This window comes from Camarhynchus parvulus, chromosome 3 (assembly GCF_901933205.1).
Source record: "Camarhynchus parvulus chromosome 3, STF_HiC, whole genome shotgun sequence".
NCBI lineage: Eukaryota > Metazoa > Chordata > Aves > Passeriformes > Thraupidae > Camarhynchus > Camarhynchus parvulus.
The window spans coordinates 74,705,135-74,732,210 of NC_044573.1; the positions used below are offsets into that span (position 1 = coordinate 74,705,135).

At 40.3% G+C, this 27,076-nt stretch overlaps 1 protein-coding gene across 4 annotated transcripts in view; it reads left to right on the top strand.

Annotated features, from left to right (window-relative positions):
* Positions 1 to 3,542: 3,542 nt before the first annotated feature.
* Positions 3,543 to 27,076, top strand: part of FAM49A (family with sequence similarity 49 member A) — a 55,833-nt gene continuing 32,299 nt past the window's right edge. For 3 of the 4 annotated variants that reach the window (XM_030944517.1, XM_030944519.1, XM_030944521.1), the window contains exons 1-3: positions 3,543 to 3,662; positions 19,300 to 19,350; positions 21,160 to 21,228. The gene's annotated coding sequence lies outside the window, so the exon portion shown is untranslated. Of the gene's footprint in view, positions 3,663 to 4,327; positions 7,074 to 19,299; positions 19,351 to 21,159; positions 21,229 to 27,076 lie in introns of those variants that run through there. The other variant, XM_030944518.1, reaches the window with a different exon arrangement.

Below are 27,076 nucleotides of genomic sequence, written 5' to 3' on the forward strand. Positions count from 1 at the left end.
TTCTTTCATAGGAAACAATTTCAGACACAATTCAGAGTTGTAAAATTATAGATTAAATCCCTCCTCTCCTCTTTTGATTTGTTGTGTCTTGGAAGCTACTGGCTTCATTCCTAATTTTCAGTCACATAACTGAAAAAGAAGACTATGTCCCTAAATTATAAAATAGCGCTGAGGTTCCTCTTTACAAGTCAACATTGCAAACAATATCAGTGGTACTGTGAATTATACAAGTGATGACAGGACCATCTTGAATATTCATATAATTTATCTCATAGAATATATAATTATCCTTTTTTTTTCTCTGTTAACCACAAAAATAAAGGGCTTCCAGACTGAGGAAATGATTAAGGGGCTGATGGAATGGGCACTGAAATTAAAGACCCTCTCCTTTGAATTTGGTAATTTCTAAACAGAGCTCTAAACCTTTCTTTTCCTCAAAATGCTCTTTGTAATAACCTGTTTCCTTTCAGTCTGCACAGAGCTAAAATGAGCATTAAGGAAGATTTCCCTTTATTCTACAAATAAACTCCCACATGTAAAACTGGGGGAAAGTGCTAGATAAATACATTAGTTCTGCTTAGCAAGTTAAACATCAAAAGCTGAAAAGTCGTTTGCCCATCTGTTCAGAGACTGCTGGTTGCATCCAGGTGATTTTGAATGCAATTCTGCATAAAGCAATGAGTTTCAGGACTTGAAAGGCACCATACTCTACAAAAGACTAAACAACACTGTTCCAGGTAGATAAAAATACAAGTATTTACCAATATTGCAGATGACTTTTATGAATCATTCTTGTTTAAAAAAAGAATCTATGTCACCATTCAAATTTCAGCAGATAAGACCAGCGCCTAAAAAAATCCAGAGATTGCTGCTGTGCTCCTATGTCCCAGTTGAGCCATGGCAACTAGTTGTGTATACATTGCATAACCATGAAATAAAATGTGTAAAAATCCCCTCAGATTTCAGACTGCAAATCAGTTTGGATGGGATTCAGTGTGAGATTCAGACTTCTAAGTTTTTGATGTCTGTCAGCAGGTGTCTTTAGCTAAGTGACTTAAATTTCCACTGCAGGGATGACAGATTCACTTAGGTAGCAATGGGCATTCTGACCTACATTTACAGGTCACAGGACCTACAGGCGCTTCTGGAAGATAAGTAGAAAATAAGGCAAGATACCCAAAGGTAACTACAAAATCTCTGGATGTTTGTGCTTATCCCACCCATGGATCAGGACTGGGGTAGCTTTAAGCTGTGATAACCAGACTGTTCTGGCTGACCCATTGCATTGCTCACCAAAGAACTGATTTTAGATGCCTACCTGCTTCTTATGATGCATGAAACTACTTAATGAAAGCACCAGACCTGGACTTTAGTACTGCCTGTAATGGGAATTAGACACCTAAGTAATGTCTGAGAAATAGAGGTGTCTGTATTCAGAGGCACAATTTGCCAGTATAAATGCAAGCACATCCTTTAACCTGAGAAAGTTTAGGGTGCTTGAGGTATTGGGACGGGGCTAGCACAGATAAGACAGAAAATCATGGGTATCCTGAATCTTTTCAAAGAAAAACTGGCTGATATGTGAGAACACTCACAGGTCTGTGTGATAAGAAATCACTTTACTTAGGAATCTGATCCCTACCCAATGTGCTGCAAACTGATTTTGTCTCACGCAAGTACTAAGATAACAGTTTCACACAGACAGCTGTGGCTTGGCTACTATGCCAGTAGGTAGTTAAATAATTGTTTCCTGGTCTCTAAGGTCATTGTCCAAAACTGAGAATCTGAAATCTATCACTTGCCTGCCATTTCCCCTACAGGCTGATCAACTTCAGTCTTATGGTAGTATGTGACACTACATGCAGATGTTCTACAGTTCATTTCATCAATATCTAGCAGTCCCTTTATTTTGGTAGGATTTAAAAGTTGGATTTTTCTAACTCCTAAATATTACCTGTATGCAGAATAAAAATATTCTTCTGGCTAAGTCCTTGATGTATTCAGTACAGACAACTTGAGAGCATACATAGCATGCAGTCATAGAGTTAGGATATTTCCAAAAGATGTGTGACAGCTGCCTCTCCTTTTGTAAAAACATACAGTTCAAGACACAACCATTATAAAAGCAGTCAGAATGCATGCCCCAGAAAAATAATTAAAAGGGGACATTACGTTGCTAGCTGGGAATCTGAGGTTCAGTTCTTTCTCCTGGTTCAAGTTTTCCATGTGACTGTTCTTCCCGCTTGAAAGTGGAGCAATGCTATTTACTTCTTTTAAAAGGTACTTTGAGACTTGTGGGTAAAAAATGCAAGCCAGCAGCTCAGTGTTCTACTAAGCTGGGTGCTGTAAGGGTAGCTATACTAAATGTGCTACAGCAATAGAGACACAGTCTTTTAATAGACTAAGTATGTCACTTGAATTATTTTCTAACTAGACAATTTGGAATTTTCAGACCAAAAAAAGAACAATTCAAGGACATTTGGATCAAGCCTGGGTAAAGGGAAGAAGCTAAATTATGAAAGTGATGCTGCTTTGGACTGCTTGCTCAGAGGGAGTGACAGGCCAGAAGGTCAAAGCAGCAGCAGCAGCAGCAGCAGGTCCTACATGTTCACAGCTCCACCAAACCACTCCATTTCGCAGCGCTCCAAAACTTGCCTTATTCATGAGAATCACACCTCTCTGAGCACACAGCTCTCCTCAACATATTTGCCCGAGGCAGAACGCAGATGTGAACTCTCGGGTTCACTGGCACGGAGCTGTGATGGCTTTGTGGTCAGCATCACAGCATTTCTCACATTTAAGGAGCTCAGCAAGCAAAGCCCTTTGAACAATTGAGCAGGTATTTCTGTATTCTAATATTGCCACTTTTTGTTTTGTTTTTCTTTTCTTGCTTTCTCACTCTAAATGACGCACAGACTGGCTTTTGGGGAAGGGAGAAACCAAGTGCTGCACAGCCATTCTGGCGACTTTAACCTCATTTAACCCTCAGCACAGCAAGAGGAAGTACAAAGTATTTTCACGAGCTGTGAATGGGCTCAGATCTAGTTTTGACGTCTTGAGGAAGCGCTGCCTTCTGCAAAGCCAGAAACACAAAAAAATGTATGTGAAGTTCCGAACTGCAGGGTTCAGAGTCGCAGAATCACACAGAAACCGTCCCGTCCCACTTCCCCACACCCCACAACAGAGGCCACCGGAGAGAGGGGGATGGGATGCCGGCGAAACGGGGAGGGTTTGGGGCAGCGCCGATGTCCCCGGGCGGGGCGCAGCGCGGGTGACAGTCACACGCACCCTGCCCTGATTCCGCCGAGCGGACAGCCCAGCGCCCCGACCCGCCGGCTGGGGAGCCAGGGGGTGCCCGCGTACGGTCCGCACGGGGTGGGAGACCCATCGCTGTCCCCCTCCCACCCCCATTCCCATCCCCATCCCCATCCCCATCGGAGGGCGCCTCGCCCCGCGGCGGCGGGAGGCGGGTCCGGGGGAGCCGCGCCCGGGGCGGCCGCCGGCGGGAGCCGCACGCAGCCACCGCGGGGCGGGGCGGCTCTGCCAGCGTCGCGCTGGGCCGGGCGGGCTGGGCCGCGCCGGAGCGCCGGCGGCTGATTCGGAGGCAGCGGCGGGGGATGGACGAGGGTACCTGCGGCGGCCAGCGGCGACGGGCGGCCCAGGTAAGAGCGGGGAGGCACGGCGGAGCCCGGGGCTGCGCGGGGTGGGGGCTGAGCCGCCTCTGCTGCTTCTTCTCCCGGCGCCCCCGCATCGGGGCGGGGACGGCGCGCTGCAGCCCCGGAGTCTCCCCGCTCCCCTCGCCCTCTGAGCCTTCTCAGCCGCCTTTGTGCCCGCTCCCCGGCCCCGAGGCGCCCTCCCCGAGGTGCCCCTGCCCCTCGCACGGGGTGGGCTGCGGGCGGTGGCGGGAGGGACCCGGAGGGACACGGCCAACTGTTGCCTGGGAAGCGTCGGCCCCGGAGCGCTGCCAGCGGCCCCGGGGCGGGGAGCGCCAGGGGCTGACTTCGCCCCCAGCCCCGCTTGGAGAGGCATGGGGCGCGGTGCGAGCCCGAGCGGAGGTTCCCGATTGGCCTCGCCGAGCCGGGGAAACACTTCCCCGGCCACTGGGCTCTCCCGAGTGGAAGTCTCCGGGTTTTCGCTGCCCGCCGGTGGGTGCCGGAGCTGCCGCGGCTGCAGGGACGAGCAGCGCCTTGGCGGAGCCGGCCGTGCCCGCGGCTGGGCCCGGGGAGCCCGGCGGAGCCCTGCGCTGGCCCGGGGTGTCGGTCAGACGGCGCGTCGCTGTGCCTGCCTGCAATGAGTGCGGCGGGGAGGGGGCAAAGGGAGATTAAGCTTCAAACTTTGATTTTACCGAAAACTTTCTATTCCAGCTGCTGGTGATTGCAGGGTGCCATAAGCGTGGTGTTTCCAGAGGGATGTACCTAGATAGGAGATGAAAGACTGGCTCTGTAATGCTGCATTCATCTCGTTTAAATTGCTGTCTATGTTGGGAGGTGTTACAGCGAACAGATAGCACGCTTGTATCTATTATTCCTATTATTATTTTTCTGGTAATTTCATTCCAAGACCGTTTAGTTTTATTTATCTTTATCTGGGGTTTGTTTTGCTAAGGGCTCAGTAGTACATTGTGCTACTGTGTAAAATCGAATGCTCCGTAATTCACTGGCAACACAGCGAGGCTCTTAACTGCGCAGGCTTTCAGCGGTGCTGCTAATAACTTGCCGAGGGTGGTGATGTGACTTGATTTCCAGCCTGTTCCTGGTCTCTAATTGCCAATCAGACCATCTTTACACTGCGTTTTTGTTACCAGTTCTGAAGTCAGTTTATATATATTTGGGGAAAGGGTGGATTAAGGGGGACAGAGATTGCTTTGCTTTGCTTCTTCTGTTTTGATCATCTGCAAGGCCATAAAAAATTAAAATTACTTTGGCAGTGGGGGAGATTTGAAATGAAATGCTGTCGTGACATGAGGTTGCCGTGTGGGCAAAGATTTTCACATGCTCAGCACAGCTCTACAAAAATACCCCAACTCCTGTTACACAGGGAAGAACCGAGCTGATACTTCCTTTTTCTCTGTTATGGTAACTTTCGTATTTCTATAACATGTAAGGAAGACTGTTACATCAGCAATATACTTAAAGGTTTCACTTAATATCATTAAAGGTTTCACTTAATTTTATAAAAAGCATAGAATAGCAACCAAGAATAAAATTCTGAGAATTTTATTCTTCAACTTAAACTGGTCTAGTATAGTTTAACCGCTGGTCTTTAAAGTTTCACTTAATGTAAACTATGGCAAGTATAAGCAAGGCTTTCTGAGTTACTTACATGGTTTCTCAAAGACTATGCAATATTTTACTGTATTCTGTTCTGTACTTCTTCAGTACCCTCCTGTGCTGCTTTTGCAGTGATGCTTTTTTTTCCCCCAAGAACTTCTGCTCTTCATTAAAAACTGAAAATAAATAAACCACAAGTGATTGAAAAGACAGTGTATACCAGTAATTAGAATAAAACCCCCTTGATTAATTCAGAAGGGAAAAATGGTGATCATCTTGGATTCTATTGCTTAATTACTGTCGTCAGATGTCATTTTGCCATGACAGTGAGTCTGTAGTGAATTTTACAGTGCTGAGAAGATAATTCATTGTTAGTGTGCTTAGCTTGTTCTCATGACATCACTTTTGACGCTGTTTTGTCAGGCTGAAATATCTGGTCCTCAGCAGTATGGCAGCCTTACAAAGGCATTGAGGATTTGCATGTGCAGTATGTTGCAGATTTCCACATTGTGTGATATACAAAACAAGCTTAAATGCTGTATCTTATGTAGATGGATAACCATTCCTGTACTTTGACAGAAATAATATTTTGTAGGTGTACAGGTACTATAAGTAAGATCTCTTTATCATATTTTTATCTACTTTCAAATGCCATTCTAATTAGAGTTTTTGGAGAAACTGTGGAATACTTTTTTATGGAATTACTGGCATTCTTGAGCACTAGATGTATATTACATGCAGTAGCACATGAAGTTAATAATTCAATTCACATTTTATACGAACTAGAAAAATGCTATTCTATGTCTAAGGCCTGTATATGATCCAGACATCATTAAGTCTCCTGTTAAAATCCCTGGAGACAAACAGGGTATTTTATTGGGACCTATAATGTCAGTAGATAGGGGTGTATGAATGCTAACAATGTATGTTAATTTGAAGCAGCCAAACATCTTAGTGTTTCCTCTGTACTGAATTCAGTATGTATTTGGATCCATTTCAGTATTATCAATCATTCTTTTAGCAGTGCTTTCTACTCATGTTATCTAGGAATGCAAAACAGTAACACTAAATCAGAGAAAACAGTTTGAGAGGCATGAATTAAAATATTTAATATATGGGGCAGTTTGAGAGCTGCAAAAAATGCAGTCATAAATTTGAATTTTGTTGTTTAAATTAAAATTGTAATAGAAGCTGCTCTGCACTCGTGTGAATGATGACAAGAGCAATCTGAATGATTTGAGCTGTACAGGTCCTAATTGTTATGAAGTACCAGGAATTTACCATTCTTCTACTTAAACAGAATTCCACTTCCTGCTTCCAATTAAAATGAAAAACATGTCTTATTTTCTATCTTTACATACTGCTCAATACAAGTTCTTGATTTAAACTGGTAGCAGCAGCTGATGCTACAGAAAAAAATAACAGTAAATAGGTATAGGACATAATCTTTCAGGACTGACCCAGTACAGCACTGACACACAAGTGCTTGAAAGATTTTTATTTAGTATTGTAGGTTTAAAATGTTTAGAAATTATGCCAACATGAAGATACGAACCATGAGATTTAGTTAAACATCACTCAGCCTTAACTCAGGAATGGTTACTTTGGCATGCTAACAACTGAAATACTCTTGTCTAATTTATGAACTTGTCAATAGACTAGAAAATCAGTGCTCTGAGGGACTTCTTTGTGCATATTACCTTTTTTTTTTTTTCCCTGTCCATGACAGTACTTCTGTAGTGCTTTTCCTTGTGGACGGGTTGACAGATTTTAACATGGTTTGGATGACCAGCAGTGCAAAAGGTGAAGCTAATGCTTAAGTCCTAGTTTTATCTTTGAGTAAATCTGTGTAAGGAATTTGCAATGTTTATAATGTGTGAAACATTAATTTTGAAGGTTCCAGTAGCAGTGCAGCTTGTAGTGTTAAGTGTGCCTATCAAAAGTGCTAGTCTGGTTTGATTCAGGTCCTGGGTTATTAAATGTGATTAATGAACCTGTGTTCCTCAGGCCTGGTGAAGAGCATCCATAACATCCATTCAGCATGGGAGCTGTCGTGACTAGAATATGGCATGGAGCATACTGAAATCTTGAGTTTGACCCCATTTGTCTGTGATGGGCTCGGGATAACAGAATGCTCGTTCTCACAATATAAAAACACTGTGGAGATGGTTTGGTGTTTTTAAGGGAATGTGTAGACTTAAACTGACATTTTAGATAAAAGTCATTCTGTACTGTCCTGTATCTCTCTGATACACATAGGTTTAACTTAAAGTTTAAATAGATGTTAGAAGCTTTCTTATATATAATTTATGGGATTTGTCAAGGAGGGGAAATTCTTTTCTCTGCTGTATTACTGCCTGAGTTCATAAATTATTTGAGTGGCCTATTTTACAACTAGATGCCTCAAAGCTGAGGTTGATGGTCCTAAAACCCATGTCTGAAAGCACACTTTTCTACATTTTTTACTGTGAAGAAAATGAGATGCACAGTTCTGCATCCATCCATACCTGTTAACCACTGAGACTGTTTTGGAGAGTGGAATCTCTCTCCTGCCTCACTGCCTTTGGCATCCAGAGATGGGAATGTTCCCTCAGGATTAGAAAAGCTTGTTTTGCTAAGAAATAAGTATAATCTATTTACTCAAACTTGAGTAAAAGCATTTGCAATTATGTTAATCTCTCTTCATGTTTTATGGAGCATTAGTTGCATCACACATTCATTAAGTGTGACACTTTATTCTCTGTCCTTTTTAGCTTTAAGTACCTTGAGCTCACATCACCCTCTTCCCAAGAGACTGAAACAAGCAGAGTGTCATAAGCTGCCCTTTATTTCACCTGCAACCTCTGGAAAAAAAAATAAAAACAGTAATTAGGCCAGAGGCCTAAACTCCTGCCCTGTGATTAAGGCATTCAGGTGAGGGAAATCTGGTTTCTATAGATGTTTTATTCTTTAATCCAGTAAATATTTTTCCATTTCAAAACTTCTGCAGGAATAATCTTAGGAGAGACAATAGCCTGTGGTTTAGGGCTCTACCCTGGTGTGCAGAGATGTTGTTGGGAGGCAGTCTCTCAACCTGAGAGGAGCCTGCCACCCACTTTTACTTCCTCTGTGGTTGCTTTCCTGATGCTTTTAAATAGCTCCGTGGTGCTTGAGGGCATGCTCCTGCCCTCTCATCCGAAACTTCAAAATTGCATGACTCCTTTCCTCAGGAGCTTGTGAAAGGAATGTATCTTGCTTCTAGAGAGGCCTGAGGGTTTTACAACCCTTTTTAATAACATAGGTACCTCTTGAGCTTCCAGGAATAGGTGACATCAGTTTAAGGTACAGCCTTCACAACTTTCTTACCTATTAGGTTAGGTGGCTTCCTGCTTGCTATCCCAGTTATCTTACTTTTCCTTCTATACCCAAATTTGTTGCAGCCATGCTCAAAATTCTCTTGTGAGTCCAATTTGGTTTCTAGACTTATATGGATAAGTAAATCTAGGAAGAGTGTAGATTTTGAAGGGATGAAGGCCAGACTTTGGCAAGACTGAGGACTTCTGGGGAAAATCTCTTGGTTTTAGGATGTAGTTTGAGTCTGGTTTGATTCAGTTGTCCAGTGTAAATGTTTTGTCCTGGATGAGGTGCTTTGCAACAGCTGTTGCATCTATACTTGGTTAGCAGGCACAAGGAGGCCAGAAGACCCATGTCCTGCATAGACCCATGTCCTGGAGCACCTACTGGGATATTTCAAAACAGCTCAGTATTATTTGCCTCTGCAACTGAACTGAGCCCAGTAGTGTCCTAAGACTATTGTTGCCTAAGCTGTATGTGGTTATTCTGAGAAGTGGGAGGAAAGGGTTGTTTTCATGTTTTTCAAAGATATTTCAGAGCAAACCTGGTTTCTGTTTTATTTTCTTTATTGTGAGTGTATTTAATACCTAGCTTGATCATTATAATATTCATTTTGCAGCTGCCCCGGGTAAAATCTGGAAGGTTAGCTTGAGTTAATGGCTTTCTGGAAAGAGGGGAGAAAGTTCATCTTCTGATTTCTCTCGTGCATGTTAATAGATGGTGTGGAGCTGTGGGGCAGAAATTCATTACTGGTTTAGTAACATTTTTAGCTGTTACCAGAATGCTGAGTGATGGTGCCGCTTACAGAGCAGAATTGGTTTTGGAGAAGAAGGAAAATTTTCTCTGGTAACTGGTCCTTATGATTCTATCTCCAGTAAATTAATTCCAGAATTGTATTTAAATAGCCTCCATGGGAGACATACAGTAATATTTATTTGGTATGGGTGATCTGTTGGTCCTAATTTTTCAGAGGGGATTGCTATAATACTGTGGAAACTGGGGGGGGAAGTAATGGCAAGGGGAAAATTCGATAACATTTCTCAGAGTTGTTGAGATCTGTTTAGATTTGAGAAGGCTAGATTGTTAAATTTGTTATGTTTTATTTCCAGGAACAGTCTAATTTTGTCTCAGTTGTGCTTTGTCCCACCCACATACACACAGTCTGTACTGTATTGCTCTGTAATTGCAGTATTTTTCTTCAAGGATCATCTGTAGACAGTTGGCGACTTCTTCAAATACAGATTTCATGATGGACATTGGCATCTTTAGAAGCTTCTGGAAATAAGTCTGTAATCCTCTCCCTAAGAATGGGATGGTGGCAGAGGAAATGGGTTCTGATATCTTATAACTCTTTTCCTTATTTTTTTTATTATTAAAGCATAAAAGCCCTGTAGGACTGACTGGAATGCTTCCCTCTCCCAAGGCTGTGCTGCAGCAGGGCTCTGTAATACCAATTACTGCAGGGATGGTTTTGCTGTTCCAGATGAGATCATGATAGGGGTGCTGGAAAATGAGTCGCCCTTAAAATGTATTTTATGCTCTGAATACATTACAGATTATGTTATTATAGTGCAATACTTAGGTCTTTGGGGTTTATGTTTTTAGTTAGTCAAGGTGTTAAAAAATCCACTGAGAATTTTTTATCGATGTCTCTTGTATTCAACAGGAAAACAGAAGATATTTCCTGATCTTGAAGTATTTTGGGACTGTGCTGCCTGTAGAACTGATTTGTATTTCTGTAGCTAGATAATCTTCCTGCTTTTATTTATTTTATTTTTTCCCAGAAAGACAATGTCATAGAACACATATTAGAGGTCCTAGATATATAGGTAATATGTTTGTCCAGTTTTATACTGTGAGACCGAAAATGATTGGGGTCTGACTACTTATGCCTTTGTTTTGCAGAGGTTTTGATTCATTAAGGCACAGACAGTATCATGTTGTCCTTTACTGAACTAGAAGTAAAACTGCCAAAAAAAATCCCCTTTTGTTCTGCTGCTGAGGAACACTGTGGGCTGCCAAATCCTGACAGTCTGAGTCACCACAATTGTAATAAAGTGTTTGTACTTTGTCGCTTGCTGTTATTCAGTGTCTTCTAATTTATTCATAAGGCAAAGGGACACCTACAGATTTTAAATACTACTTTTTAAAGAAATAGTCAATGTTTATAAAGAAATAACATTTGTCAGTAGAGAATTAAATACACTGCAGTAACACTTGAAAGCTTCTAAGGAGTAAATAGTTAATCTTTAACAATAAGAAATACATATATATATACATGTATTTAATAAATTCCATGTTTCATGCAAGAGCAGTGCTAGACTTCAAAAAATTATGGGATTATTTTAAACTCCTTACTGAACTCTGTTGTTTTTGCCATCTGATCTGACCTGATAATGATCTGATAACCAGGGAGACTGCTTCCTTCCTAAAAAAAAAAGCCAAAAAAACCAAAAAAAAAAAAAAGTTTTAAGGACAGGGCCTGTGACCCTGGAAATGCTTATCTACATTTTAGCTTTGAAGTGTGTGGGCTGTGACCCAGCAAGCCTAGGCCATGTAATTGAATTCAGTTGTTTTCAGCATCACTTCCAAACAAAGTAGTCAAGTTCTAGTAGTCAAATTAAGTTGTAATAGTCACATATAACTCGGAATGAGCATGCATAAAAAGCTGGAGGAAGGCAGGGTGGCTCTGACTCAGTGGTGGTACCTGTAAGGCTGACAGGTGTATTCCAAGACCCACAGCAGGTGTTCTGCCCGTGGCCATGTGCGCACTGTGGTTCTCTGGTTGATGGATCCTGCTGCCTGTGCTTGGGTGGGAGATGGGAGTACTTACAAGTTCTTGATCCCATCACCTGTTCCTGGAGAGGAGGTGGGTTTCTATATAGTTTCTCAATACCGTAGCTGTTATGGATGGGAGTCCTCATATTGTCTAGTATCAGTTATTGAGGCAGAAACAATGATTCCTTTCTTTCCATTGACAGAATAACAATAAGGCTTTTATTCTCGATACATAGGGGAATTTTGTATGTAATTTACCTTTCCCTACATTGAGCTAATGAAATTTATACAGTTCTTGTACTCTAAAAAAAGCACCAAATTGGCTAAACTGGATTATTAATAACTTTCCCTGATTCCCTCTTGTAGAGCTGGTGGTAAAAAGGACTGAGGTGGGTGTGGGTGGTAGGCACTGGGGCAGTGTGGAACACGTGGAAATTCTTGCAGCAGAAAGTACTATAATTGCTGCTCAGTGTCATACTGTCATACAGCTGTTTCCCAAAGAAGAGGTTTGCCTGCTATTGACAGGACATTCACACAAAGGAAGGAGATGGTAGATAAGCAAATGCAAATATATTACATGCCTTCTATCCTTTGGTTTTTAATACATGCTGTGGTGACGAGTTCAGTGTGAAACACTCAGTGACATGTAATTATATATGCATTAAGTGGATGTTGATTCATGGTGTCCTTCTCTGAGAGTACCTATCCATAATGCACTGAGGTAGGGATGCGAGAGGAGCAGCTCAGCTCCGAGCTGCTTAATTCATGTGGCACTGCAGTCCCGCTCAGCTGCTGACTTCCTTTATCCTTTTTTTTTGCCCATAAAAGGAGAAAAGTGCTGCCATATGACTCTCTTTAGAGAGAATCACAAGATGAGGTTGGGGCCAGAGGGAGGGAGTGGTGGGGGGGAAGTTATTCAGGTAGCTTTGTTTCTTGTACGTGATACAAAACATTCTGCTTTCTGTGTTTATTTCTGTGGTATTACTAGCAAAGTATGTTGTAATATTTCCTTCAACTGACATTGCAATCAGACATTTAATTCTTATAATAACTTATTTTTTTTTTTTTTTCTTTTGCTTTTCCGTGGATGAGAGATTCTGAAGGGAAGGGATATAAATGAGTTTGGAAGGAGATGACTTCAGTTCTTAGGGATTAGGCTGTCCTCCAAACCTGCAGACACTTTCCTGCTGGTTGTTGAGGAATGACTGTATGTGGTATTCTCCCATCTTGTGCCAGTGACTGTAGGTAGGCATGCCTAAATTCATTGCCTAATTTTGCACTGTTAAAAAGCTTCATCTCCAGTTTTTCCAGAAAGCAGACTAATTAGGTGATTCTCTGAAGATTTGCTCAGAGATCAAATCTGGACAACTCTGTGCCTTTTCACAAAGTCCTTGAGCTCTCTTACTCTGCAGTCTCTCAGTGACTCACTTTTACAATAAAGCAAGAATTGCCTGCCTTCCTTTGACATATTCTGACAAAAAACACAGCCTTCCCACTGATGAGGGTCACAGTTTCTCCACAGAGGGAAGGCAATTAGCAGCTCTGAATGAGTTCCACCCAGTTTCTGGCATGGGTTACTAGATGGTGTTTGATGGGCTACTGATTCTGCATCAGAGTGCACAGCAAGCACCAGGATGGTCAACTCCCAACCATGCTGCCAGCTAAAGTCCTGTGTGCGTTCAAAGCCATCTCTGAGTCGATGATTCACAGTATTGATCAGCTTGGGTTTAGTCAGCCTTGCTGTTCCCTTTGTTTACTGATGCTGTGAAGTGGTTTGACATGGGAACATACAAATCAGCTGTCTCTCTTCTTGCTCAGTCCAAAACAAGAAGTTTTAGAAATCACAGCAGAATATCTGTGCAAACCAGACTTTTTTCTTTAACAATTATGGAGATCTTCGACCCAAACATTTACTTTTGTACGAAGTGAAGCATTTTGTCAAGGAGTCCAAAGGGATCTGGAAAAACGGAGATCTTACTAATGAACAGTCATTTCCTACATTTCCTATATCACCCTTTTCTACTATCACTGTAGGTATCCTGAGGAGAGAGCAAAAGGACCATACTAATTATGGATCTAAAGTAATTTGTTTTTTCTCTAGCTGTTGGTTTTTGGCTTTTTTCTTTTTTTTTTCTTTTTTACATCAGAACTAGGATGTAGGCCAAGATCTGTGAAAAACAGATGTCTGTCTCATGCCTGCAGTGTTATCATCACTGGGATTTAATAAATTTGTTAGTTCATGTGTGGGTGGGTTTTTATTGTGTTGTAGACTTCTGGTTGTTTGTCTTGAAAGATCTGACAGTTTTGTGGTTTATTGGAGTAATGGTCTTTAGTTGAGTGTTGATGTCATTGTTGAGATGTATTTGTCACCTTTTCATCTCTTTGGAAGACTGAAATCATACCTGTAGTTGAAGGCACTACAGTGAAAGTATTCACGGGTAAATCAGAGTGTGGGAGTTCATCTGGGACTATTAGGTTGGAGCAGATGGTTATTAGGTAGATTGTTAGTTGGACTGACTGGACCAGATTGGCAGCCGGTATTGCAACAGTTATAAATGGGTGTTCGAGATTTTACGGAGTAATAAGCAGTTTTGTCAATATTGCCGTGGGTTGACCCTGGTTGGATGGCAGGTGCCCACCAAAGCTGCTCCGTCACTGTCCTCCTCAGCTGGTAGAGAACAGAAAACATTATGAAAAGCTTGTGGCTTGAGATAAGGTCAGAGAGAGAGATCCCTCAACAGTGAGTGTCATGGGCAAAACAGACTCCACCTGGGGAAATTAGTTTAACTTACTACCAGTCATATCAGAGTATGATATTGAGAAATAAACCCAAATCTTAAAACACCTTCTTCCCACCCCACTCTTCTTCCTGTGCTCAATTTCACTGTCAATTTTTCTACTTCTTTCCCTCAAAAATGAGAGAAGAAGGAGAACGGAAGTTGCAGTCAGTTCAGCCCACCTCTGCCACTCCTTCCTCCTGACATTCTTTCTCTTCTCCAGCATGGGCGCCCTCTCACAGGAGGCAGTTCTTCATAAACTTTTCTAATATGAGTCCTTCCCATGGCCTGCAGTTTTTCATGAAGTGTTCTAGTGTGAATCCTCCCAAGGGATGCAGTCCCTCAGGAACAGGCTGTTCCAGCATGGGTGCCCCATGGGGTCACAGGTGCTGCCAGCAAATGTCCTCCAGTGTGGGCTCCTCCCTCCATAGGCCACAGGTCCTGCCTGGAGCCTGTTCCAGGGTAGGCTTCCCACAGGGTCACAGCCTCCTTCAGGCACCCATGGCTCCACTGTGGGGTCCTCCATGAGCTGCAGGTGGATCTCTGCTCCCCCATGGTCCTTCATGGGCCCTGTGGGAACAGCTGCCTCTCCATGGGCTGCAGGTGGATCTCTGCTCCCCCCATGGTCTTTCATGGGCTGCAGGTGGATCTCTGCTCCCCCATGGTCCTTCATGGGCTGCAGGGGCACAGCTGCCTCTCCATGGGCTGCACCAGGGGCTGTAGGGGAATCTCTGCTCCAGCACCCGGAGCACCTCCTGCCCCTCCTTCTGCACTGGCCTTGGGTCTGCAGGGCTTTTGTGCTCATGCTCTCACTTTCTCTTCAGCTGCTCTTCTGCAGCACATTTTCCCCCTTCTTAACTCAGTTATGCCAACGGTGCTGCCACCATCACTGATGGAGTCAGCCTTGGCCAGTGGCAAGTTGTATCATCCCATCCTGTTCCCCTTCACTGCCCTCTCCATTACCAAAACCTGGCTACGGAAACCCAATACACAGTGCCACTGCACTTATGACTCCAAGGTGAGGAGTTGGCACTGAAGATGATGATCTGTGGGTCAGCAGTTGTGAAAGGGTTGTATGCTTTTGTATTGTCAGAATGATTTTTCAGTCCCCTATGACACTGCATAATCACATCTATACAAAGTTTTACACACAGTAATTCTTGCCATGTACAATATTTACATCCATATTTGCACCACAGTCGTTGTGTTTTCCTTTGGAAAGTTTTATATGCCTCTCTTGTCTTTACAACAACTTCTTGCTTGTGTTCCTTTTTGTGCAAAATAAGGGTAAATGTTTTCAATTCAGGTTTGTATGAATTTTTAAAAAGTAATTAATTTGGGAATTCTGACTTAGTCGTAAAAAAACAAATTTGTGAAGATATATATAACTTTGTCAATTATTGAAATAAACCCACAGATTTGTTCCTAAAATGCTGATCTTGTAAGATGAATTTCTTCCTTGCCCATCACTCCTATGTGGGTGAAGTCTGGAGAAGCAGAATCTCAGCTGTGCATTGGAATGCAGTTGATAGAGCTATGCCCATTTTATACCAGCTGACAATCAGGACTAATGTTGTACTGGCGGCAGTCCAGGTTTGCCGAAATTAAGAAATCAGATGCTCATGTTCAGTCCATCTGACCACATTAAAAAGCTCCAAAACCTGGAGAGTGCAGATTTTCTCGTGTGCTGCGTATGATACTCGTGGAAACACAAATGCTCGGATATTACATGATTTTGTGGTTCTGTTTCCCTGATTTGAAAGCAGCAGCCACCTAGGCAAGGGTGATCTGTTAATTCTGAAACACATTTGGCCAGTTATGGAATTAACTTCCATATTAACTAATAAAAATGATGTTCTCCAGAAGCAACTGAGTACTGTATTTGTGATGCATGTTCATAGCAGGAACTAAATAAGGAGTGGGTATGATATGCAACTCTACTGTTACATTTTTAGTCCTGCTCATGACACAGTTTTGTTCTATGCCAACTAACACTCTCCCAGATAATGCCCAAGCATAGTTCTGGGGTTGGGAGAGATGATGGACTGTTTCCAAAAGTCTGTTTGGATCTGGCTGGGCTATATGGAGGAGTAGGATTTTAGTTGTCCAGCTACAAGCTGTAACGTGTTTGCTGGTTCCAAGCCCAGAACGTGGCTGTGTGCCCTGGTCTGTTTTATTTTTTGACATATATGTGGCCACAGATCCTGCTTTCCAGGAAGCTGGGATTCAGCAGTTTCTTTAGGGAGGTAGTAGCAGCATTGTCAATGTGTGCTTAGGAAGGTAGAAGAACAATTCTTTCAAGCCTGGAAGGTAGAAGCTGTCTGGGAAGCTGGAAAATGAGCCAGAGCAACTTAAAATCGTGGAATAATTGAGTTTCGTATTTGTTTTATAAGACAAGCCCCAGAGAATACACAAGTATAATCAGCCATTTTGAAAGCACTTGTTTAAAATATATATATATATTTGAAGAATTGTGGCCTGGCATTTTAAATAAAAATTAATAACCTGAGTATTAAGCAGATGGCATCTACAATGTCCTCGACCAGAGGATGTAAATCCTGGCAGTAGAGTAAAACTTATCGCTAACCTAAGCTTTGCTTTCTGTTAGCTAAAGGAGCAATGCTAGTGCAAACCTGAGTTGTCATGATCCTTAGCTTTTCCCTGGAGAATCCCTGTCTTCAGCAGATGTCTCAGCCCTCTTCTAATTGTCTGTTTGCCTTCTGTCTAGGAGGTGTAAGTCTAACCTTATATTTAGCAAAAACTGTAGGGTGTGAAGTTTTGTGTGTGAATGTTTTTTTTCTTTAAGCAGTGTTAAAGCTATTAGCATCCTAATGACTTAACAGTGTCTGGTCCAACAGACAACTCAGGGGTTGACTCTAGTCTGTGGGGCTCAGCCATCTGTCTCACCACCTCACTTCTACAGGACATGAGGAATAGCTCTTGGATGGCATAGGCTTCTTGTCATGTGTTCCTCCACCTGGCTGTGGTCCAGCGATCCAAAACTGACCTCCCAGTCCGCACATGGACAGTGCCGTTCCTGGGCTGGGAATTCCTGCTGCAGGTCGTGCTTTGAGGGTTGTGTGGGGAGAGAATCAAAGCTCAGGTCAGGATGCTCTAAAGATGAACTGCCCTGAATTACTGGGATTGCCATTGCCATCTCTCACATTTTTCTGCCTAAATAAATAGTAAATAGTACCAGGTTGGTAGTAGAAGTTTTAATGAGTCTGTGCTTTTTCCAGTTTTTACATTGATAAGTGTGTTCAGTTGCTGCTCCTTTTTTTGGTTTTGTATTTTAAATCAGAATAAAACTCATTGCTTTGTTTTGGAACTTGTGCTTTCTACTTCTTGAGTAAAGGACTTCTAAAACATGAAATAATATTGTGGTTGCATAGTTAGGATACAGAGTTTGGCCTCTGACACACACTTCCTCTCATTTAACTCTCCTCTTTTGCCTTTGAACATTATGTATTCCATTCTGTAATGTAGCTTCACTTAACTCCTTATTTCCAAATAGAATTAATTTAGCATCTCTGCTATTTATGCTTTGTTGAATACTGATCCTACAGCCTTAATTATTTCTTACACAGCAGGAAACCTTCAAAATAGCAGCTGTGTTTTTCCTTAAGTCAAATTGGTTGTGAACTACGACTGCTCAAATCCCTGGGAGGATAATAAGCTTTACTCCCAGCAGGTCCCCCAGACTACTACATTAAGGGAACTGAACTGACTCCCGTGTTTCATTGTATAAATGCATTTTAACTAGAGGTAAATTGACTTGCTGTTGCTTCCCAAAATAGTAAAATAGAATTTTCTGTGTTAATATATGATGGTTTGCCTCCTTGCTAATATCCTTCCCTTCGAGCAGCATTTTACTAAGTTTCATAGTGCCTTATTTACTTCAGTCCATTTTTGTCAGGCTGGTGTTTAAGAAATGATCACTTTTCTTTCTTTCTGACTCCCAATTCTCCCAAGAACAAGAGTGGTTGTTCATAAATACATTTCTTCACTCTGTGGTTAAGTCACAGTGTTGTAAGAAGGTGTCTGGATACTTAGTTATTTTCTGAAGTCGTTAAAGTGTTGTTCCTCTTCCCTCCCTCAGCTTTCCTGTGGAAAACTGATACCAGTCTTGGGATGTTTATCTCCACTTTTAAAGGAATATTTTAAAGATACTAAACTGGAAACTAAACTTTTCAGAGTAGTTTATCCTCCTTCCCACCCATGACATTGGCTTTCTCACTCAATGGCATCTCTCTCAATCCAAATGTGATACCTCAGTGAACTTGCCTGGCAGCCCATTCCATGCAGTTATTGCTCACAGACAATAAATGGTTTCTGGCATCTGTTTGTAGTATTTTTTTTAATGCCCATTTCATACCTGCTAATCCCATTAACCCTGTAAATTACACTGACATTGTTTTTATATCCTATTTGATTTTTGTTTCATTTTGTTTTATACTGAACGAAATTTTTCGAAATTTTAAAAAGCAGACTTCCAGAATTTTGTATTTGATTAAAAATCTAGTTCAGTCCTAGCTACTGCTTGAGTTTTGCTGAGGGATAGCTATTCTCTGTAAGTTGCAAAGGTTTTGTAGTTTTATAATTCAGATGAACGGGAGGTTCTTCTTGATAGTTGCTGGGGTTTTCTTTCGAAAATTTAGTTTTTCTATATAAATGTAATTAGTGCTGGAATTCCAGAGTCTTTCAGACCTGTGATTTTTGTTGTTGGGTCAAGAGGGAAGGGGACATGTTTTCTTACGTCTTCAAGCAGTAAATGCTGTACTAAACAGTGGCATTTAGAGCTGATTTTTGCAGCCCTGTAGCACTGGAGGGTCAGGAGTTGTTTCGTACTCCATCACTGCTCTGTGGGAAAGGGTGGGTTCTGGGTTCTGTGCACTGCTGCCAGTCCTTTCCCTGCCCTGCAGCAATCCTTCACTACCCTGGTGTGCGCTAGTATGAGATTAATTGAACTTTGGCTCTGGGAGTAATGCACAGTAGAAGACACCTTGCAGAGTACTCTTTGCTTTTGAAAAAATTGAAGTTATTCTCTATTGAAGGCATTTAAGTAACTTTCTGATTTTTACTCATTAATTAAAACAGTTTCATTAATAACAATCCTTTTAAATAAATTTTAAAATCCACAGATTGCAGCCTCTGTTTAAGTATTGGGAAGGCTCTGGATCATCTTCAACAAGGTAAGAGTCAACTCTGGTCCTTTCATCCTTTCAGACTTGCACAGACCAGCTGTGGAGCAGATTTGAACATCATCAATGATGAATGAATGCTCAGCCCTCATTGAATACCATCCTTTATGCAGTTTTACTGTTACACCTCACTGATGCTTTCACAATGCTATCTGGGCATAATATTCTCGCCTTGAGGTTTTTATTTGTTTGCTTTTCTTGTTACAGAACAACAATTGAGAATTCTTCTTCCCATGTACTTTTTTCATTTACTCCACTGTTTGTTTTGAGTCATTTCAATGTTATTGTTCTGGTCTGTCTAAACCCTTGGGACGGAATTGGCTTAGGCAGAGAGCAGGATTTGTTCACATCCCGTTTGAAGTCCTGGTTCTGTGTTTTTTATGGGTCTTCTACTACCATTTTTTTTTCCAGATCTTGACTGAGTTCCCATCAAAGTGTCTGAAATACAAGTTGCAAATACCACGCATTGCTACAGAACTGGAGAGAATTTGCAGCCAGAAGCAAAATAAATCAATGCTAAAAAAAAAAAAAATTGTTTTTCCCCTAGAGAGAGGGAGTTCCCTGACTTGACCAGCTACTAATTGGTACAAAGATTTGTTTACACAGAGGAGCAATTTCTAATTAGTTCCCTATGTGGGTGTTCTACTTGGGAAATTAGTGTTACATTTTGATATAATCTGCTTTTATAATGAATTGTTAAAATTTGCAGTAAGGAACGTATTTTTAGGAAAAAAAACCCAGTCTGCACTGTACCACATGAGTTTCAAGAGATAATTCCTCTTTAGGCAGCAATCAAGGTTACTGTTTTGAAATTAAATGAATAAAAGTCCATTATTAGATTAAACCAAGTTTTTAGTCACATATTTATAAATATAGCTGCAGAAACACAACCATGTGTTTTTCAAAGCCAAAACCTAATGAAGCTGAATTAAGCTGATTTATGAACTGGATGGCTTGACCTCTGAGGCTATGAGGATAGTGAAACTGAATATTTGGGAAAAGTGTTTGGGGAGCTATATTACCATTTTTAAGGTTATGGTTGAAATTAAAGTTCACTTCCAAGCTTTTCTGTAGTGAGCTTATTTTCCTTATTACTTTCACCTTTATTCTGGGAGCAAGCTTGCATCTCTCTTAAGTTATTTTATTTAGAGAGTTGAAAAAGTAACATTAAAATAGCTGTCTGTACAGAACCTTATGAAGCACCTGGTCTCCTTGTTTTTCTAGTGACGTCCCCTGCCCCAACACTTGGAAAATGAAATGATCACTATTGGACATTTAAATTACATTCTTAATTTCAGTAGTTTGAAAAGATTGGAAAATTAATTTCTGAACTTAGAACTACTTAGAACTGGACTTTTTTCTTTATAAATATTGCTTTAAATAAATATAGCCTTTATACTAAAATGCTAAATGTTTTGGAAATGTATTCAATTTCTGTGGTTTCATTATTAAATCTTTTAATTCTTAATATAATGCATACCACTCTCAGTGCACATTATTTTCCTTTGGCTGTACCAGTCTTGGCAACAGCTCGTTATAAAATCTAACTTATCTGCTGCATCTATTCAGCAGAATTATATGATGTAAAATTTAGTTTGAATACCTGATCATTTCAACCCAGCTGCATTTTTTAATGGTATGACTACAAAAATTTTTGGATGTTACAAATCTCACTTTCAATAGAATAACCTCTATTTCTCATGGAAATTTCTTTTTCAAACTAGAAGGTTTTATTGCAAAATTGAGATAGGGAAGAGCAAAGCTGACCCCAAGTGTAATCTTGCATGTTTTTCATGACAGACGGACGTTGAATGTTTAGCATCGCCTCTTTGGATTTTTGCATGTGAATTGGAACCACTTTATTTCTAGGTAAGACATAACTGTGGGTTTGTGTTAAGTACCCTCTTCCTTTTATATGTGAGTTGTGAGAAAGCTAAAGAGTGCAGTATGCTGGACTTTGCTTTATGCAGTGTTTATGTGTTTGTTGAATGAGTCCAATGTAACTTGAGATTTTAAGTGCTTATAATTCATTTGTCCTAAATATCTATGTTCCCTGAGAGAGACCACGCCAGCTACTCTGTATGGTCAATATATGTACAGGAGTTTATTTTGTGATCAGGTGTATAGTTGTTCTGTTAGCTCATTACCATCTTGAGGAGTTAGCTGAGTGCTGTCTGCCCCTTCTCTTGCATCAACACCTTCATTCAGCAGGATGTAGTGGTTTAGGGAATTTGCTGCTGAAAATCTGTGAGATTGCAAAGGCTTCCCGGAGGATTACTCTTCTGTCACTTTAGGCCTCTACCTCAGCTCACTAAAGATTCACACAAGTAGTGGTATCAACACAAGGGAATCAGTGCCGGTAGCTGCAGTAGCAAATCGTTTTATTGGCTTTAAACTTCTTATTTCTCTCTGCTCCAAGAAAAGGATACATGAGAAAGACTTATGAAGAGGCTGTGAGCAGCTGCAAACTGCAATAGCTGAGGGGGAAGCAGCAGGTGATAGAAATGAACTAGAAGGTTTTGATCTGTAGATGTAATTAAAAGAAAATTTGTCAATGGAAACAAGCTACCTCTTAGTGAAATACTAGAGGTTGTGCCAGTCCAGCTTCTTGTGCTTTCTACAAAGATTATAGGGACCAGAAGGGACATCTCTGTCACATTTCACATGCAGCTGAGTTGTGGTCAGCACTGCGTCAGGGCTGCAGGGCTGAGAGTCAGGGACATCGGTTCTGGTTGTGACCCAAACGGTGCTGTTTGCCAGCCCTTCCTGAATTCCTGGGAAGTGTGAAGCAGACAGGACATTTGACCTGGAGTGCTTGCGGCATGTAACACCTAAAATCTGAAAGGCAGTGGTATCTTAACTGTACTGTTGGTAGTAAGGCTATGCGAGATGGTAGCTTTGATCCAGTGGTTTCTCAGAGAGATGGAAGCCACTGAGTATGGAAAGGATTCTCTGAGTTAACCCTGCTTTAGTAACAGTGAATGCTGTCATTAATTCAGCTTGCTGTGAGGGGCATCCAACAAGTGATGCTGTGGGCAAAAGACCACAAAAACTTCCATTTGCAGGCGAAAACAAGCCCAACACAGCAGCAGCCTGACTGGGTTTCTGTCAAAGCAGGTTCACAATACCCAGGTGGAGTCAGGGCAATCTGTCGAAATAAAGGTGTTTGCTGATCATATGGAGGTTTGTTCAAAAGAAATAAATCCACCTGCAGAGGTGGGAGGTGTAGAGATTCATCACTTTAAGGTTACAAAGGATGTGGAACCAGCGTAGCCGAAGGACAGCAATATTCCTGTTTTATTTCAGTGGATGGGTCAACAAACCCAGGTCCAAGGGAGGAGGTGGATGGTTGGGGTGGCAAGAGAGACCTAAGATGAAAGACTGCAATCAGAGCTTTGACGATTTCTACAGGGTAGAAAATTATTCTCTGTGTTTTAAACTACTGATGTGAACTTGTAAGGACTGTACACACAACCAGCAAAGTTATTTTGCATATTTTATTTTTAGGTTTTACTTCCTCCGTTTAAAGAGCTTCCAACCTCCTATTTTGTTACAGTCATATAGGAGTTGAAATAGGATTTATGCAAATGACATACCTATTAAATTTTTTAATAGCATTTCAACTAAGATTAATGGCCCAGGATGATCCTGATCCAGAGAGGAGAGAATCTCAGATCTGGGTGTTTATCATGGACTTATCCACTTCAATGTCTGGGACTGAGATGAGTTGAAGGGAGATCATAAAGACGGAACAAGTAGAATGAAAAGGAAAAATAAAAATGGTAGGAGTGGAGATGAATACTCATGATGAGACAGAAGAAAACAGGAAATGGGGAGCAAAAAAAGAGAGTGAAATGAGGAAATAAAGATTTGTTAAATTATAGACTATTTAATATTTATTCCATGTAAAGTTAATACTACTATAGCATGATTGACTGTTTTTATTAAATTCATTGGTAGAAAGTAATAAACTGGTAGTTGTTTGTTTTTTTTAACCTGATATATTTTTGAAGTCTTAACTGTTGGCTGTTAGACCTTTTACAGTTAAGACTTTTTTTCAAAATGAAACCCTCAAATACGACTCTATTGATCTTAAAGAGTTTTTTTCAGACTAACTAAATACAAGCTGCAGAAACATATGAAGATTTTTTTGGTGTAAAAGGAAAAGTTCTGAAAATCAAATCTTAATATAAAAGTGAAAAGCCAATACTAAATTCTAAATACTAATGCAGCAGTAGCAATTTTTGTGTTCTGAAGTGTGAGCTGTTTGAGCTGTGCTGAGAACTTTACATGATAAGGTTTTCATTTCTGTCAGTGCAAAGAGGAAAATTGAATCTTGTAGACTGTTTTTAAAATGGCCAATATTCCTTACTTTTGAAAAATGTGGCATGAATTATTGCTTTAGTTCTCCAGAGTTTGAATGTCCCTATCAGATTAAATAATAGTATAATTTTTTTCAGAAGTGTTTCGTGTATTCATGTATATGGTGATCTATTACTATTTTAAATGACCTTGGGAGCAGGAGAATATGGGGTGAGAAGGGAGTAAACTGTTTTTCAATTTCCTGTTTTCTAAGAATATTTTGGAAAGTTTCTTAATCAAATAATATCATAATAGACAGTTGGAAGGTGAACTGTGATTATATTCAGGTCTTTACACGGCAAGTATGTTCTTAAAATAGTAACTGCTTGACAAGAATTAGGCATCATTTTCCACCAAAGGTAGTGTGAAGTGTTTAAGATGAAGTTAGCAATGCAGGGAGAGCAAGATCAAACATTTAGCCTAATCCATACAATTAAGTTGGATGTCTAAAGCAGTCTTCACTAACTGCTTAAGGATTGATGTTGAGTGCCAGAATTAATATCTGAAGTTGAATCTCTGGAGTGAATTTCTACTTCACACACAAATGTGTCCTTAGTTTACCTTAGGCCATGATAACTTACTAACATCTCAGGTATCTTGATAAAATGAGGAGCACTGTGGTCGTAGAATTTCAGAATGCATTTCAAACATTATTTTAGAAAGTAATTAAAAGTTTATAAACAAGTTGATAACGTTTCACACCTGTTGCTGTTCAGTTTTTGAGCCTGTTTTTATCTCACAGAGTATCTTGTACAGGCATGTTCTGTATGGTTATGAGGAGTACCATGTAATGAAGTTTTTAACACAGACCTCTAGTTAATACATTGCCAGGTATTTGACAGATATAATGCATAAATGTGTTTCAGGGAAGACTGTGAAGGAAAGTACTGTGGTAATTGTTGGGATTGCCTTGTATTGTTGGGCAGATGTGTTTTCCCAAGAACTGGGCACGCTCTCAATCTGGAATTCAGCTTTATGCCAGATTTTGGTCAGTAGTGCTAGACTGTGACTCAGAGCCTAAAATTAAAAGGCTTTTCCTGAGTTTTACATCCTCAAAGAATGATGGTTTTCCAGCAGGTGTTGATTATGAGTTGTCTGCTAATTTACAGGCACCTCAGTGAAACTTCATGAAGTTTTTGAAATTAAGGGCAACATTTTTCAAAAGTAGCAAAAGACACAACTCAGTTAATTCTTCTGAAAAAAAGGCTTAAATTCTTCATCCACACGAAAAAATAAGGCCTTGTATTATCTCTTTTTTAATAAAAAGTCTTTCAAATATATTTTTAATGAAAAAATTGCAGCCCTTTTTTGCAATGTTCACCTTCATTAACACAACTTGCTGACTTCCTTCCTCAGCTGCAGTTCTTCCTACACTCAGAGGTCAGCAAAGAGCAAGATCAACAAGCCACACATCTGGCTCTCTCTCTTTCCAACTGGAACAAAGAAACCATTTTTTAATGGCTTTTTGAGTTAATTGTAAACAATTTAGTTTTGGAGTCGCTGACTTGCAGCAAATGTTTGTCGTAGGCGGATGTAGGGAAAAAGGACTATGTCCTAATGCAATTCCTCTGTGGCCAGTGAGGAGAAAAAAATCACTTAAAAATCACTTAAAAAAAAGGAAAAGGTCTTACTCCTTGTAGCATTGAAGTATACTGAGAATTTTGAGTGCATATACAGGATATTTCACAAGCTTAAAATATATACTTTGATGAGGCAGAGAGATGGAAGTACTTGCTCATTTAATTTTTTTGTAATCTTGTATACAGTAGTACTGATTTTTCTACCCCCTTTATATTCATGAGCTGTTTATGTATGAACAAACTGACAGTGATAAAAGACCAGGGACAAACAATAGGAAAAGGGGAAAGCTATTTTAAAATGAGCATTCTGTTCTAATACTTTTCTCTGGTGTTTATATTGTTCCTAAAGACATTTTTCCAGTAAATAATTTTCAGAACCCTATATTTACAGTTGTAAACTATTAATTAATATTTTGAAAACAAATCCTTGAATAATTAATGTAGTTGTTTTCTTACTTTCCCAGTTGTCATAATCTTTTATACTCCCTAGAATCAGGTAGCATCAGTATATCTAAATTATTAGAATTATCTTTTTTTAGAAGGGTTATGTGAAATAAACATTTGGTGTGACTTTTGTACTTATGTGCTTCACAACAGGCTTGTTGATTTACAGCACTTCTGAAACCCCAACTACTTTTAAAATATCTTGCTGTAGTTTTATGTGTCTTAATTTGAACTCATATTGCTCCCATATTTTGGTTGCTTTGTTTAATATGTTTGTCATGATGGTTTTATTTTTAATCTGACCATCCTGTTAAATATTTGCAAATGTCTTGATCTGAAAAGGAAATTGCCAATGCTGTTTGGAATTATGCCAAAGCTTATGACAAAATTGAATAAAATGAATCATTCAAAGGAAATGTTTTCCATCGATTTGTTTGTGGGAGATGAAGTGTTCTGTATTATGATTATTTTTTGTCAAAATTAGGTGTTTGGGTTGCTAATGCCACTTAGTGGATATTTGCCTTAACTGCAGCCTATTCCAAGGCCAAATCAGGTGCCAGACAGCTCTCTTAATTTGTATATTAGAGTTTTCCTCCTGCCTAGAATATGTTGACTATAGCATGTTTTCAAGAAACTTAATTATCCAGGTGAATTTTAGGAAGTTTCTTACAGCTAGTTCATCTTTAAATTAAATTTATTAAAATGTAGGAATTATTTATTATTACAGAATTTTGAACTTAGAGGAAAATAAGGATCTTAATTGCATATTTAATGTGATTTGAAACATTAAACAACAGTTTTGGTCACTTTGCACTGATTCTTTAGGTTAATGAAATACTAATTGATAGTAAGGTGATAATTTTGATGGTTTAAGCAATGCTTTGCTTTAGCCCTTTTGGTTGGTAACTGGGCAAACACTGACCTGGAATAAACTGATAGCTCAAGAACTGATTCGAAGAAAGTAGTGAGTACCTTTTGTTTGATGTATCCAAAGTGGGAGTGGGATAGGCTCTGCTGTAATTGGAGATTTTCACACTTGAAATAACTGGTGAGAGCAGGGCTGATAATGCCCAGGTTGGGTGTTTGATCCCCAGGTGGGCCATTTACTTCAGAGTTGGACTCGATGGTCCTTGTGAGTCCCTTCCAACTCCCAATATTCTGTGATTCTGTAAGTCTCCTTTGGAAGATCTGAAAGGTGAGATAGACACCAAATGTCTGTTCTACCACTGTCAGTGAAAATTACCATTTCCTGAATATATTTTTTTAATAAAGATTCCTTTTTTGCTAAGTAATTTGGATGGTAGTGTTAATAACTTGGTGTATTTAATACA